Genomic DNA, 15,923 nt, shown 5'->3' on the forward strand with positions numbered 1-15,923 from the left:
AAGAGCAGCTATTTTAATTATAAGAAACAATAGACCATTTCATATGGATGACCTTTACCCCTAGTTTTTAAGTCACATGGAAAAAAAAAACTTATAAGCCTTGCGCTCAAAAGCTCAAGCCAAATAAACAACAATTCATCATTAATTTAGTCTAACTGTATATTATTCATTGTATTCACAATAACAACTAATCTTCTGAGGCTGGTGAAATCAAACTACAAGTGGCCTTGGATATTTGGTGTTGTCTAATTTAAAAAAAAAAAAAAGAAAAAAAAAGAAAAAACCAAACATGAAACTGTGTAAGACTGAAGAAAGCTTTGTTGTAATGCTCTCTGTTCAACAATAACATTAAAACACACAAAAACAAACAGAATATTTTCTATTTTTCAGAAAAAAAAAAAAAATGTTGCTGTTGATGTACCCAAGCTGAGCTATGCACTGGACTCCCCCTGGGCCACATTAGCAAAAGAGAAAGCTCCGGGGGCTCAGGGGCATTATCACTGGGAGTGTGTGCCTGTATAACAGCCGCCCATTCCCAGCAAAACAAATGCAGATATAATTAGCAAGGAGAGCCCTGGAGGGGGCGTGGCCTCCTGGGACTCCACCTCCATGACGAGCCATCCATCACATGGACATCGACATCAACAGGAGACATGGGCTCACGAAGGAGGTTTCCCTTCCTGTAAACACCAGTACCCCCAAGGAAATCCAGCACTCAAATGATCTGGGCGTTAATTCCGCTGAGGAGGAACATTTCGCTTTGAAAAAACTGTGAGGGGAAACACACAAAGTGGCGGTTGCAAACTGTTCTCTTCCTGGCAGTAACACATGGTATGCAGGGTTTTGTTCTAGACCTCATCAAGGTCAATCAACTGTATGTGTATAATTTAACTGTGTTCTTTAATGTTTGCTAAAATGTGGTTAAATCGCTTATTGCATGCAAGAAGACTGAGGCTGCAAAGACACCCAGCATATACCGTCAAGGGTTATCAATAATTTTAACCATAGAAGTTAAATATACCAAGGTTGATGACAAGCGTTTTTCACACTTACGCTGCCAAAGATAAACATAAATTAGCTATATTGGCTAAGTGCCGAAATTAATTTAAATTAAAACTGGAATTATTTTTATATTTATTTTTTTCCTATTACCTGCATTATTCTTACCTGATATCTTTTTCCAGCTTGATCTACAATGTTTTGTACAAGAGGCTCAATGCAAATATTGACCCATTTATATAGCTGAGTAACTTTTACTGGAGCAGTTCAGAGTAAGTACCTTGCTCAAGGGTACTACAGAGGAGTTGGATTTAAACCCTCAGATTGCAAGGCAACAGCCATAACCATGACAAAATCCGCTACTCCTGAAAAAATAATGGAGTAACAGAGGGGTATTAGGAGGTATTTCAACAGCTATAAGAGAGGAGACCAGATGCATGATCCTCATGACTGAGCACATGGAATGAGTTAAAAGCAACCGCACAGACCTACAAAATGCTGCAAACTTGACTCGCTATATTTCACTCTGTTGCCATGACCAGGAATATGAGTATTTATCAGATGCAAACAAACCTTCCAAAAAAAGAGAAAGGATGTCTACTCATTGCATGTGTACAATTTGGAACAACACTTGAGAAAAACACATTACGGAAACATTTATCTAGAAGGTAACAAAAACGGTTTAGCAAATCATCATCATCAGCATCAAAGCCATCCACCCCTTCTGAGGCATAGGCCATCAACAAGGGCTCAGTTTGGCAAATGCCTGTGTTTGTAAAACGTGCATTGTACGAAGGCTCAAGTCAGATGAAATATTGATTTTTCTTCTCAGTACAAACCAATGTCAGCATAGATAAACTGAGAAGAGGCTAAAATGAATACAGCACTATTAATGCTCATATTTCCCAACCTTGAGATGAGAAAGTGTTTGAAGGAACAGTGGAAAAAGTACACATACACAAAGTCTGTAGAATACAAATTAACAGCAATCTTTTCCAAGTGCAAATAGACATTAAGGTGGAAAGGATACACTTTAGAGTCCAGTCTGAATGCGAGTGACCATTAGCGTCTCTAAAAACGAAAAGACGTTATGATGACTTCATAGAACCTTTAAATCTGTTCATGGAGTAACAGTGAAACTAAGATATATAGAACAACCTTTAATTTATTCAGGGTCGCTTTAGTACTAAAGCATCAATTGAAAGCCAAGGGTGCAGACTTAGTGGATTTAATGACAGTGCAATTAACTCGCAGTTGTGATAATGTGAAAAAACCTGCCCACACCATTATCTTCTCATTTAAAAGACACCAAGGGCACTTAGTAATAGCACTTATAAAGCAGGTCTCCCAGTACCTGCACACTTCACTGAATGGGAAAATGAAGTTCACCTGTAACAACTCCCTATCCTTCATTGGGCAGCCGGTGGCGTAGTGGTTAGAGCTGTTATCTTGCATTCAACGAATCCAGGATTGAATTCCCAATCCTGCTGCAGTAGCACTGAGCAGGATAAATACCCTGAATTACTCCAGTGAAAATTACCCAGGTGTTTTAACAGGTACATACAGTAATTATGGAGTGGTATAAAAACATGACCTTGTAAGTAGTCTTGGAAAAAAAAAAGGGCATGAGCTAAATGTAAACATTTTTTTTGGTTTAGTCGCATCTCAAGCAACGTGACCGTACAACTCTGGACGCGACGGTGCAAATTCTAAATCTCAACTTGATCTTATTTTACATTCATTAATTTAGCTCAAACTCTTCACTACAGCAGCTTACAGCTACTTAAGTTATTTAAAATTATTGACCAATTTATACTGCTTGACAATTGTTACTGATGCAATTCATGATGCCTCGCTCAAGGGTACTACAGCACAAAGTGGAACTGGGACCTTTGTCCTCTGAGTCCAAAGTTGGTGCTTCTAACCACTACACCACAATGAAATGTAATCTATCCACTGTAATTCTAGTCCATTGCTCCAAGGGGTTGCAAAACTTGAAACCCCACCGCAGAAGTCATTTGAAGACAATGAACACAATCCAGCCAAGAAATTACATGGGAAGCCCTTTATGCATCTCTTTGCTAGTTGACAATATATTCACTGGATTCATGTTCAGCTAAGAACATCCCTAAGGCCATGTGGAATACACTGGCCAAACCCTACACCTGAGCAGGTATCGGCTGGCATTGCTGCGTTACCAATAATGCCAGAGAGCTTGCGAAGAGGCCCTCGAGGACAACACTCCTTGGCATCTCCACTTGCGTGGACTTGTAAAGGACGTGCAAAGTCTTCATACCGAAGTCCAAAAGGTAAAGTCACGCAGCATGCGGCACGTCACAGCACCAGCGGCAAAACCCCCAAAACGTGTGTCCGGAAAAGGATGTGAAGAAAAGTAAATTTTACAAAGGGGGTCGAATTCGAAAAATGCGCTGCTGTGCTACAGAGACCGCAAGACATTTCAAGTTTAATATGGTCCAGTGATGTTCACTTGAATTACAAAGAGAGATAAAATAAATTCCGGGCTTCAGAAAGGGCAGTAAAAATAAGGAGAAGGTGTCAAAAACCTACCTGTTTTTAAAGCATGAGGAAAGATTCTAGTGGAATTGTAGGGTCTGGTGTTTAAATGCTATGGAGATTAGAGTGATTCATGAGTGAAATCTGGATGGTTAGAGAGAAAGAGAAAAAAAAAAAAAACATGCTAAAAAAAGCAAGGGGAAAGAAACACAAACACTTTCCGCCTTAGCGTGCCTCGGGCCCCATTTTCTCATGAAGCGTCACCTCGCGACAGATGTGCAAACAAGGCCTGGAAACGGCACCCATTTTCTCTTGAAGAGCTACGGCTTTCAAGCCAGCGGATGGAGGGGGAAGAGACAGACGGGGCAGGGGCTACGACTAATCGACCACGAACGGGTCACCACCGCAGCCACTGCTCCCCGGCGCCCCCTTCCCCGCCGCTGGATGACTCATTTAGCACCAGCAGATGTGGTTGGAGCGGGGGTTGGGCTGTTTGTTTCCAGGGGAATCCACACACACACACACACACACACACACACACACACACACACACACACACACACACAGCAGCTGTCTGTTCCAACTGAGTGCCTCGGCAGAACTGATCTTTAAACAAGGAGCCGCACAAGAAGTCGCTCGAACCCCTTGGGTTGCGAGTAAGGAACAAGGACAGGCGATGCACGCAAGACAGGAGCGGAGGAGACAGCGATGCCTCGGATAACGTCTCCCTGCGTCGCCGTGCTCCCGAAGCTGACTGCTTCTCAACCCACAAATATGAGTTCCACTCGTTCGTTGATGCTTCCCGCCATTAGCGCTGCTGTCAGAAACACCCCAAACAGATCCCTCACTCCTCGGATCACATCTGAAAGCTGTTTGTCGCTGACAGGACTCAACGCTGACTCATAGACACATAGTACAGGCATTCACATGATCGTGGAACAGACACACTTATTTAAAAGTCACTAGGCTATCGTATTAATCCGTTCTCATGTTGGACGCCTGCGATTTAAAACTTCTTCATAGGTCCTACGCATCGAATAAACGCACAACAGCAGTCATGGGTCGAAATGCTTGAAGCACAGACGCAACTTGGCCAAACTCCACATTTAGTGTTCATGTACATACCTTGTACTTTGCCTCATGCTCAAAGAGCACAGGTACTCGTGTTCAGGGTCTCTTTGGGAGGCATTTCAGGTTATGGCAGCTAATAGAAGTATACTGCTACAGTGTGGATGGACAAAGTGTACATGGGTGGCCTACTTTGTTCAGACCCATCCTTGCCGGGTTAGGGCTATGGTCTTTGGACCTGAAGGACCCATAGCTGTAGTACACTTGAACAAGATACTAACCTTTGCTTTCGTGAAAATCAATCTGCTGTATGGAAGGGTAAAGTGTCGTAAGTAGCTTAACATAAGGTGATCTGGAGAAAAGCATCAGAAAAATTAATAAATTTGAAATGTGCATGTACACTTCAGTGGAAAAAGCAGTGCAGTACACAACCTATCACGCACACATAACATATCAGTCACAATCTTTACAGAAGAAGTATGGGAGAAATATAGTTACCGAAGACATAATTTGGAGGAAAATGTTACAGTTATGGAATAAAATGGAATGAATGAAATTAAATGTGGATTAATCAATACATTATACTGAGAAAAATACCAATTGAGTCAAAGTGACCAGAGCAAGCACCTCTAAGTTACACTTTCAATCTTGTGGTCAAGACCTGGTTTTCATATGATAACTAGACAAACTAGACAAAAGAGTGAAAGCAAAGTAACCAGCAAGTGGTTCTGGGAGCTACTGCAGAAGAGCAGGGAGGGCACGTTGGCTCATGCCATGATCAAACTTATTAACCAAATGCCTTATGGGAAAAAAAAATCCTAGTTTCCAGCAGGTGCATTCAAATTCTTCACTGCCACTGTATATATATCTTAATAAGCCATTGCAAGGAAGAAAATAACAAGCCAATGCCGCAGACTGCCTGCTTGCGGAGCACTAAATCGGTCCCTTAACCATGCAGATTATAAGTCCCTCTTCAGTTCATGTGGATCTGTTATAGTGGGAACAAACAATAAAACTGTTTGCTTTACTGCTGCCTACCTGTGAGCACTGGTCCCATTTCTCAGTGCAGGCTTTTTGTCTTGTCTTGAAGCCCATGAAGCGGGCTAGCGAACACGTGGGCTGTTTGCTGCTGTGGTTCTCAACGTCATCCTTAAAGGTAAGGCCCAACACTGCAGTCTACTGTGGGACAAATGTGTACCAAAACACCACTTCCACCTTCCAATGTGTGCTCTTGAATCCTGTTTTACACAGAGAGGGTGTCACCTCACCTGAACCCACACGTGTGTGTGTCACAGCGGCGTGAGGCGAGATACATGGCAAGATGAAAGGTGCGCGAGCCGCACCGAATGGGAGCTACCCAACCGGAATGACAATGAACTCAAAAGGGAATTGGCGTGAGAACCTCCAGCATCTGCGTCAGATCAGCTTAACACTTCAGAAAAAGACACGCCAATATGGGTTATGAAATAGGAAAAGGAATGAAGCGGAGCAAGCTTTGACCTACTTTCGATGAGAAAGCCAGGCTATAATTCAGTTACCGCTCGCTAAATACTTCACATAGCGAGCGGTAAGGGAGAAGTGGCCACGAATGCACGGATTCACCAGATCGTCATCTCTGGAAAGCTGCCATGTCATAGTAAACACAAAGAAGCTCTACCAGCAGCAAACCTAAGAATGTCAGCTAAAGCGTGAACAACGGCTAAAAGGAATGATCAGTTTATAATCCTGGAAATCCACACTGACATTTCTACCGTTCTTGTTCATCAAAGCATCAGGTGACCTCTAACCAATACTAGAACCCTTCTTCCATTGTTCATTTTCACAAGCGCTTGCCCGGACAAGACTGTGGAAATGTGAGGATCCTCAGATGATCCCTGCGAGGAGGGGTAAATCCTCAATGTGATGTTGGTCCATCAAAGTGTATTTACTCAGCTGCACCACATGTCTTTGGTCCATAGATGGAAACCGGATGTCCCATAGGAAAGCACATGGGGAGAAAATGCAAATTCTGCACCGGGCTGCACCTGGACCTGCAATCCTGGAGGTGTGAGAGAGCAGCAGTAACTGCTAAGTGATCACACCACCTTCTAAGCAATTGGTTTAAGATATATAACATGGCACAACCACCCAGTGCATATATACATATATATACACCATATATAGATAGATATACTGCTCCAGAGCACAAGTAGTTTCCGTGAAGAAGTAAGGATTCTCCCATGCAGAAGTTTGTGTGCCTTTGTGTCTTTAAATGTAAATTGCTGCAGGTGTACTGCAGTGCTCTCCAAGTAGTTAAGACTGTGCATTGCAGACAACTCTACTAACCAAAGAGCACAAAATGTACCTAATAACTGCATATATGTAAACTAAGTAAGTAAAGGGAAGCGTTCTCTCCAACTACATACCGTCAGGCTGATGTACAGCACCTTTAAAGGGATTCCCCATCACATATGTGTTAAAACGGACAAAAATAATTCCGGAAATATGAAACACGAATGGTCCGGTCAAAGAGTTCCCTGTGTCCACGAATGATGCAGAATCCATGAATGTGTCACACATGTAGAAACTGGTGTCTAATTATGGCAGAATACCAGCTGCAGTATTAAGGTCAGTGAAAATTTCAGTAATCCAACAGATTTCATAGGATGCCAACAGCATGTGGTCCTTTGGCCTGAAAAGCTGGGATACTGGCACTTAATTCATCCCTGTGGAATTCCCAAGTGTGGCATTTTCACACTTCCCACGGTTCTGCGAAATGACACTTATCTTAGAGAGAGGGGAAAAAAAATTAACTACCACCCAATAGCGAAAACAAGATTAAACATTCATTATTTCCAGTATGGAATCATTGATGGGGAGCAAAAAATTGTATGTGGAAACACACTCTGGATCTGATTAACTTTTCGAAGAAATTGAAGTGAAATGGGGGACACACTACACAAACACACTAACTGAATGACTCCTGTTCGATAACCAAAGACTCTAAAGCCCTGAGCCATAAGACCTCCAAAACCTCCAACCATATCTGTTGCAGTCTCTTCCAAGGTCTAGTCTATGTTTAACTCACACCCTGAGTCCAAAGTAGTACACTGGCGTAGCACTCAATGATTAAGAAAGTGCTAAGGCCCTGGCTCATATATTACTAGTATATCATTGGTGAAAGCTCCAAGAGGCACACTAGGAAATGAAAAATCTCCTTTACTGTTGCCAAGCAGTGTAGCAACACGAAGACATTTCATTGTGCTGGCCTCCAAGAACAGCTCAAACACAAAAAAAGCACATTTATTAAAACTCGCCACACATAAAGAGCCAAAATTCAAAATGTCTTGCTGTGGAAATGCAATTACACGAGAGCAGAACTGCGCTACCAGTGAGGTTTAATGTTTACCGCATCATAAAAAACAGTCGCTTTCATGAATGACAGGAGGCTCAACGTAAAAATCAGCAGTGGTCACACTCCAGTGAACTGGAACGTATTCTAACTTTAGCTGTAACTATTTATTCGTGGCACATACTGTACTTGTAGTCCACAGTTCGGATATAGGTAGAGAAAAATGTGGTAAAGAACACTGCAGTTTTACTAACCTCAAACCAAAGAACCCTTCCACCGACCGCAATCTAGCTGCATTTCTAGCGAAGTGGAATTGGCTACTTATTGGCAGTTTGTCCGAACGTTTCCCAGGATCGCGGCTAAGCTTTGCTCATCTACAAAAATGGGAATGAGCAAGAAATAACAAACACTCTGCTCTGGGGATTTTTGTTGTGAATGTTACCAGAGATTCAAAATACATCCATGTGCTAGAATCACAACTTGCAACTGGGCTAAAAGAGTTTCAGGGGTTTAGAAGATAAGATACTTTATTGTCATTGGATGCAATACAATGAAATGCTGTGATTTTGTGATGGGTCACACGGCTGAGGATTGCTGGAGATATTTTGATGGCTGCCAGGCTATAGGGTGGCATGGTGGCACAGTGCCTAGTGATGGTGCCTCACAGCACCTGGTTTATTCAGGCGTAGGTGTGAATGTGGCTCAGTCTGTGTGCAGTCTGCATGTTTGTATGGGTTTCCTCCCACAGACCAAAGATGTGTACTTCGGGTTACCTTATGACGCTGAATTACCCTGAGTGTGTACAGTGATTTTTTTTTTGTCCAACTCTCATCTTTATAATAAACTGTTATAGTGAATATTGTTACTGTCCTTCATTCGGCTGATCCCTTTGTCCAAGGCGACTTCCAGAACTAGCATTCAAACGTCACTCCACACCCAAAGAGAAGAAGCAAGCAGTCAGTGGGAACCTGTGACAGAAGTGTATTCTTCTATGAAGACCCAAACAGATGGTCCTACAGAGGTGTGCACAGCTGCCTTCTAGAGATTAAAGTCAACTGTCACCAACATACGGAACCGCCTGGTCGTGTTTCAGCGCTGACACACCTCTCTGTTCCACAGTCAAGCCACTGAAGGTTGAAAACCTTATATGACCTTTTCATTACGAAAATAAACAGGGGCAAGCAACTTGAGAGGTTAATGAATAACAGCACATGAGCGTCAGGTGAGTCTGTGTATCCGTGACTGACTTATCTGTGGATAAGTGTAGAGCATTGGAAGTCGCATTGGATAAACATGTTAGCTAAATACAAACTAAAAGTAAACTAAATAAAACTAAATCGACCTTGTGCCCTGTGTTGCCAGGTAAGGCTCCAGCTCGCCGTGACCTCGCTTGGGACAAGCAGTTGTTGACAATGGACGGCAAACTAAATTAGGGCAGCACAGTGGCACAGAGAGCGCTGCTGTCTCACAGCACCTCGGTGGTGCGAGAGGATATGGGCTCGATCCCCACTAAGTCTGTGTGGAGTTTGCATGTTCTCCCCGTGTCTGTGTGGGTTTCCTCTGGGTGCTCTGGTTTCCTCCCACACTCCAAAGACATGCTGTTCAGATTCCCCCATAGTGTGTGAGTGACAGAGAGAGTGTGTTCCACTGATGTATGGATGAGTGACCCACTGTAAGTAGTGTATCTAGCAGTGTAAGTCACCTTGGTGAATAAGGTGTGTGGGCTGATAATCCTACACATAGTTCAGTGGAGGTTGCTTTAGAGAAAAGTGTCTCTAAATACATGCAATGCATTATAACAGTCATATTATTGCAACCATCCTATCTGAAGTATAAACCTGCCAGTGCACACTCCCCCAGTAAACAGTACCAATCAATGGCAGCTATTATAAGCCATTGTGATGAATTCCAAGGTAACTCCAGAGAGTTCACAGAAAACCAGTGGTGTGAATATTTTAAAATGAAGTGCTCCCTACATCTTCATCTCTCAAGAGGTGATGCACATAAAGCAAGAACTGCCTCTAGCCTTGCTAATAAAAGGGCAACAGCTATAGATGGAGCACAGCATGTCTCCAGAAGAAACCGACTGGATTTAATGTTACGTTTCATTCAGACAATATTATGCAACACCCCTGCAGTGCACAACGCCCACTGGGCCACCCTCATAGCATTCCACCGAGAGGAGCAGCGTTGCTGTGTGTACCAGACGGGATGAAAGAGGGATAGGACGAGTACGCTGGTGGATCATTCTGACGGGTCCGGCGAGAGAGTCGCCCGGAATACCCTGTTATCTATGGTGTCCTTTCACAGCGAAACATTCAGCAGGAAAAGAGTCCCTTCGAAAAACACAGACACATCAAGGTCAGCCATTAACAGCTTTACATAACCAGCCAAGCAGCCTTAGATTACCAAACACCACACAATTTAAAATTAATTTCCCTTCATTTAGCACATTTCTTTACAAAAAGTACTCAGTTTAGTCTGAAATTAAGCTACAAAAGAAAAAAACCATTGTGTGCTACAGGTATAAAAGGTAACACTTTTCTCAACAGACAATTCAAAGTCTTCAGATGATAAGGAATAGGTCATACGCTGAACACTGTCATACACGCATATATATATATATATATATATACATATATACACATACATACAGAGAGAGAGAGAGATCAAGACCTTAGACACAGAGCATCCCCTAAACTTCTTAGATTTCATATTTCTACTAGGACACAAATGTAAGCGTATTTTCTATCCCTGTGAATTTTTATTATAACATTGATTTTTGCCACATCAAAGTTTACAGCATCTCATAACTGAAGCGACACCTAGAATGTATAGCTTAAGATCCCTGTTTACTGCATTACTACAGGGAGACTGGGATACACTTACACAATGCCATCATAATCTATCGCCCTCACACCGAGGTTGCTGTCAGTCCAATAAGAGATTTTGTTCCCCTAGAAGAGGAAGAAAATAGAGCTGCCTAATAACAACACACAAACTCAGGTCTTTCATAAGTGGAGCTACTGCCTTATCATGTGTCATTAGACACCACCTGCAAGCCACAATAGATCCAAGTAATGCTAGACACAATTTATAATTGATAGTTCATAATAATTCACAGATAACATTTACATTCATTCATTTAGCAGACTCCTTTCTCCAACATGACATACATCTCGGTGGTACAGCGAGTGGCACCGCTGTCTCACAGTGCCTGGATGGTGCGAGAGGATGTGGGTTTGAACCCAGCTCAGTGCTCCCTGTGTCTGCATGGGTTTCCTCCCACACTCCAAAGACATGCTGTTCAGGTTCACCCATAGTGTATGAGTGACAGAAAGAGTGTGTTCCACTGATGTATGGATGAGTGACCCAGTGTAAGTAGTGTATCTAACAGTGTAGATCACCGTGGTGAATAAGATGTGTGGGCTGATGACACTACCTAGAGTTCATTGGAAGTCACTTTGGAGAAAAGCGTCTGCTAAATAAATAAATGTAAATCTCGGAATAAAATAAACATAATAATGCTGCCAATCGAAAACAGTCACATATAAGACGTTCGTAATTATTAATACTGAATACCATGTGGGTCGTGGGCCGATCCCATAACTAAAATGAACGTTTTAAATTTTGACTGAAAAGGAGTCGAGGGCTACATTACAGGAAATTGTAAAACAGACCAGCTAATAAGAAATATAAATTATTAATAAGAAAAAGATTTTTAAAAAAAAAAAGTTGAAAATAAAAAAAAAAATAATAATAATGTAATCTACATCTAACAGACTCAGCGCACCACTTCTGGAAATGTTATTCCGGCTATACCATTTGCATATTTTAATTAATATGCATAAAGTCAAAGCTTAACAGTTTGAACAACTTAGTGTTGGCTGATAAAGAGGAGAGGACTTTGTGATGGAGGAAAAGCAAAACTAACAGCTTAAAATCACAAAAAAAAAAACAAAAAAAAAACAAAAAAGCAACATTTCATCATCGGAGCTGTTAGGAACACAGCAGAATCCTGAATTCCCATTACCAGGAGAAGCTGTAGGCTCAGAAGTCGCCACAACAGAACGCTAATGGCTATTGAGAAATATATACAGTATAGATGTATTTCCAGGTATACAACTTTTGCAGGGTAGCTGTCTTTCATGTGGAGTGGAAAGAGGCAGCTGAACGTTGCTGAAATGTGACGGCGACAGGAGACTCTTTGCTCCTCCACAGTACTGTGCTATAGAGGTCCATTTGGTATGTAACAAAAAGCATATTGCAGCCATCCGGCACTTGGGAGATAAGACAGGCCCCGGGGCACGCCATATCTGTCAGGTAGAAAAACGAGACTGACATCATTTTTAATTAATATGCACCCCAAATCAAACTATGCTTTCCACATACCCAGAATGCTGCTCAGCACTTGGCCTTTCTGTATCTCAGAAGCAGAATGAAGGATCTTTTTGATTTGCATCTCAATTAGTAACCACAAGCCATGTATAAATCCCTCAAATCAGGTTGTGTGAACATCTAGCCAAAGAGCGAGGAGACGGGCAGGAAGACTGGATTACAATCCGGAAGAAGCGAACAATTTTAAAGCTGTTGGAACGTTTAAAAATGTGACGTAATTTTCAATTTTCAATTTTTGTTTTGTGCATCTTAATATGAACTGCACACTCTCTTGGGAAACCAGACACATCCTGCTCTGCCATAAACAAATAAAATACTTCCAGGACCTGGAGGGTACCTGCATCTGAGTACAATAATGTATATGTGAAACGTGTTTGAGAAATCTTTTCATTGCACATACCGGAGCGGTACGCACTATATGGTGCAGCGAGCAGCGATAATTCATTTTTCTAAATTTTCTGACAGCTTCATAACAACTGAGGAACAAACAGGTGGTGCACCGAACTCTTGCAGGACTACCGCTCCACAATCTCAGCAGAGTTGACAAGGAAACTAGGTTTGTATCGATGGTTGTGTCTTTGTTTGGAACGTCTTGCCCTGTTTTTGCAGCGCTAACGTTGTTGTGATATGCCGGCGGAGCCCATTTTCGGGGAGCCTGTTGTACGTAACTAGTGTGTGTGTGACCAGCTAGTGTGGCTGCCCAGTCCGGCAGCGATTATACTGAGGTGTTCGGTTGCTCGCCGAGCTTGGCTTTTAGGTTGCAAATGTTTTATCACCGGTCAACATGACATCATCAGTGCACAAGTTGTGTGGTTTGTGTTGGATGCTTCCTCCTTTATATATAGTTGGATGGGTGGGCTTGGCTGAAGCTTGGACGTGATTGGTTGGTTTCATGTGACCTTGAGCACGAGCGGTTCTTCTGATTTCTGATTGGTCGGTTGCCGGTTTCAAACCGGAACTGGTTCAATACCGGTTGGGCCCTCGTTGGTCCTTGCAATATTCTCTATGATCTTCAGTAGCGATCATATTTATTTATATATTGACTGAAACGTTTACTGCTGTTAACCTCCTCTGGAGAAATTCTGCAGTAGCATTTTTCCCCCCATTTCGTCCTGTATTTATGAAAAATTATTCGGCCACATCTCTGTGTTTGTATATTGTGTTGAACTATCTACCTTAAGCAGGGACCATGTGGAAGCTGATTAACTTGATTTGTTTCGTAGTAGAACAATTAGAATTACGCTTAAGCTAGAATGAAAGACTAGGTCAAACTGGCCCCTATAGTATATACAGTGTCCGTCGACTGTACAACATCTAGTTGTAGGAAATTAAATACATTTTAACTGTACAGTCTGATATTATCCAAGAGGATGCCCAGCTTTCTGTTGAATTTCATACTTTTTTTTATTTCTCACCCTGTGTAGCTACAGCCAAGCAATGGATTCCCATGTCTCCTTTTGAAAGCATGACAGGCACACACCTCCTCTGACATTTGTTGTGTGAAGAGCCCCGGGCTTCATCAGGTGATGTAACACAGTTGAAAGACAACAACATCCGAGTAGCTGAGGTGTCACTGAAAGCCCGGACTGCATTCAGCGTAGCAGAGGCTTGAACCCAGGTCCCCCAGTATAAAGAGCACAGTCAGCTTACATTTATTTATTTAGCAGACACTTTTCTCCAAAGCCACTTCCAATGGATACTATGTAGTGTTATCAGCCCACACACCTTATTCACCACAGTGACTTACACTCCAAGTTACACTACTTACAATGGGTCACTCATCCATACATCAGTGGAACACACACACTCTCTCTGTCACCCACACACTATGGGGGAACCTGAACAGCATGTCTTTGGAGTGTGGGAGGAAACCAGAGCACCCACAGGAAACCCACACAGACACAGGGAGAACATGCAAACTCCACACTGACTGAGCATGGATCAAACCCACATCCTCTCGCACCATCCAGGAGCTGTGAGACAGCAGCGCTACTTGCTGTGCCACCGTGCCGCCCAGTTAACATTCAGTACGGTCACTGATGCTAATGAGTAATGATGCAAAGAAAGCAGAGTGCAAATATAAAAGGGTTGAGCTTCGTACTTCATTAACTGGCAAACCCACCCTTAGCTTATAACTCAGAGTTTTACGCAGGCACATCTGGCTCAAGTCCCAGCCACTTTGGGGAATGACATTTTTGTGGCCACGAGACATCATTTCGACTGCATTTTTAAGGGCAAACAGGCAGCTTAGTGACCATTGACTCGCGTCCTGAAAGTTGCTGATGCCGATCCAAGGATCAGGCCCCGCTGTAGTAGCCAACTTTTTAAATGGAACTTAAATAGAACAGGTCTTTGGAGAAGAAAAAAAATAGGCTAAAAACATGATCATAATATGAAACAAAGTGGGTGGAACCACATTAACACCCGCAACAAGTTCCCAATCCTGCCTAACACAAGCACTTAGCTACTGCAAAGAAACGCCTAGTTGCCATAGCTCCTAGTTGCCAATTTAACCCACAGTTCAGAGTACAAAGCGCTTACTGACAAAAAGAAAGTTTGCCACAAACCACTGTTGTGAGTTCAAGTCATCTGCTGTTTATTTAGCCTTTTTTGAACCACGTTCCGTCCCTGTGTTCTTGCAAATAATCACTGCCTTCAGAGTTCAACAAACTTGAGTCCAAGCATCATCCCTGGGAAAAAAAAAAATGGGAGTCACACACAACTGTCTTGATTTTTCAACTTAAATGTAGCCCACTCCATATTTCAAGAACTTTGCAAGAGTTTCATTCCCTTAAAAACAAAGGCTTGCGAACCCTAGCGTTGCATTCTTGGGTTAAGCGCCTTAACTGATCAGCTCCGGCAAATAAACCAGCTGTAATAGCTGTGCAGCGCAAAGCGCCGCTGAAATAGGCGTGCGCTGCACAAACACATGGAAACACACTGCAACCGACTAGTTGGGTTTTCCTTTATGTAAGTTTAGAGAAGGAAGCGGTCATTTAAATAATTCCGACACTTTCAGCACCTAGCTGAGCTATACAAGTGTCCCACCGCGGAATTTCAACAGGCAACAAGAACAAATTGGAGATATCCCGATACGGGCCTAGCGGTGCAGACCTCGTGCTTCTTAAGCACAAGAAACACACACACACACACACACACACACCATCCACAACCACTTGTCCCAAGTGAGGGTCACAGTGAACTGGAGCCCAACGCAGCAACACAGGGCACAAGGCTGGAGGGGGAGGGGACACACCCAGGGCAGGATGCCAGTCCACTGCAGGGCACCCCAAGCAGGATTCAAACCCCAGACCCACCACAGGGCGGAAATAGGCCAAACCCAGCACACCACTTCACTCCCCCTGCACAACAAACATAATTTGTTTAATAAGAAAATGATGTCTTTGGTACCTCTGTGTAGGAAACCATGCGGTTGCACAGTATCCGTGTCCCTAGCCCATGTGCCCCCCACACCCAGCCCCCCAGCCATCACCCGGACCAGTTTCAGTTGTGTGGCTTTCATCTCACATCATAAAATCATGATGTATCATAAGGAAGCAGCAGGAAAAGTGAGAAGAAAGTGAGAGAGGCATACTGAGTGAATGATAGCCCA

General features: G+C 42.9%; 1 protein-coding gene across 4 annotated transcripts in view; it reads right to left on the minus strand.

Moving 5' to 3' along the window:
• LOC108920430 (F-box-like/WD repeat-containing protein TBL1X) overlaps positions 1 to 15,923 on the minus strand; it is a 30,290-nt gene that overhangs the window by 12,857 nt on the left and 1,510 nt on the right. Inside the window, exon 1 of one of the 4 annotated variants that reach the window (XM_018729177.1) lies at positions 5,620 to 5,682. The exons of the other annotated variants lie outside the window; for them this stretch is intronic. The gene's annotated coding sequence lies outside the window, so the exon portion shown is untranslated. Of the gene's footprint in view, positions 1 to 5,619; positions 5,683 to 15,923 lie in introns of those variants that run through there. 4 annotated transcript variants of the gene reach the window in all.

Source organism: Scleropages formosus, chromosome 14 (genome assembly GCF_900964775.1).
Source record: "Scleropages formosus chromosome 14, fSclFor1.1, whole genome shotgun sequence".
Classification (NCBI taxonomy): Eukaryota; Metazoa; Chordata; class Actinopteri; order Osteoglossiformes; family Osteoglossidae; genus Scleropages; species Scleropages formosus.